The following is a 1049-nucleotide window of genomic DNA, read 5'->3' as shown; positions in this document are numbered from 1 at the left end:
TATATATATATATATATATATACATATAGATAGATAGATAGATAGATAGATAGATAGATAGATAGATAGATATAACCTAGTGGTTCGGTAAAAGAAACCGATAGAATAAGTACTAGGCTTCTAAAAAGGCGGTGCTCCAGCATGGCTGCAGTCAAATGACTGAAACAAGTAAAAGAGAGAGAAAGAGGGGAGAGAAAGAGAAAGAAATGTGCATATATACATATGCATGTATGTATGTATATGTGTGCATGTGTGTGTGAGTGTGTGTGTGCACGCACGCCTTTCTGTTTGTCCACTTGAGAACCGGTGTCGGATGTTTACATCTCCGTTAACTAGTGGTTAGGCAAAAAAGAAACCGATAAAATAATTACTAGGTTTCAGAATAAGAATCTCCTGAGGTCTCGATTTGTTCGACACAACCTTCAAGGGAGTGCCCCAGCATGGTCGCAGACCAATGACTATAACATGTAAAAGATAAAAGATCAATCCAGAACGGCTGATTCGCCGAATTGTCAGAGTCGAACGAGACACCTTTCGGCATCTGTTTTACTAAGTCACAAGGACGTAAACATACCAACGCCGATTGTCAGCCCATGCAGTGGTAGCCATGCCGAGCTGTACCAACCCAAGTTGGGGGGTCTTTCTCTTGGATAAACACTACCAATCATCAGTACCAACACCCCACTTTTACCTCATCACCATCATACCCCTTTGCATTTCACCCTGCAATTTGAACCCGCATGGTTTCACTACCAACCACGGTTATTACTATCGTTGACATAACCGATACCACCGTTTACCCTATTTCTACTACTACTACTACTACTACTGCTGCTGCTGCTGCTGCTGCTGTTGCTCTTGTTACTACTACTACTACTACTACTACTGCTGCTGCTGCTGCTCATACTACTGCTACTACTACTACTACTACTACTACTACTACTACTACTACTACTACTACTACTACTACTACTGCTGCTGCTGCTGCTGCTCATACTACTACTACTACTACTACTACTACTACTACTACTACTACTGCTGCTGCTGCT

This window comes from Octopus bimaculoides, chromosome 6, assembly GCF_001194135.2.
Source record: "Octopus bimaculoides isolate UCB-OBI-ISO-001 chromosome 6, ASM119413v2, whole genome shotgun sequence".
Lineage (NCBI taxonomy): Eukaryota > Metazoa > Mollusca > Cephalopoda > Octopoda > Octopodidae > Octopus > Octopus bimaculoides.
The sequence above is the reverse complement of the archived record's forward strand: the minus strand, read 5'-3'. Positions refer to the sequence as shown.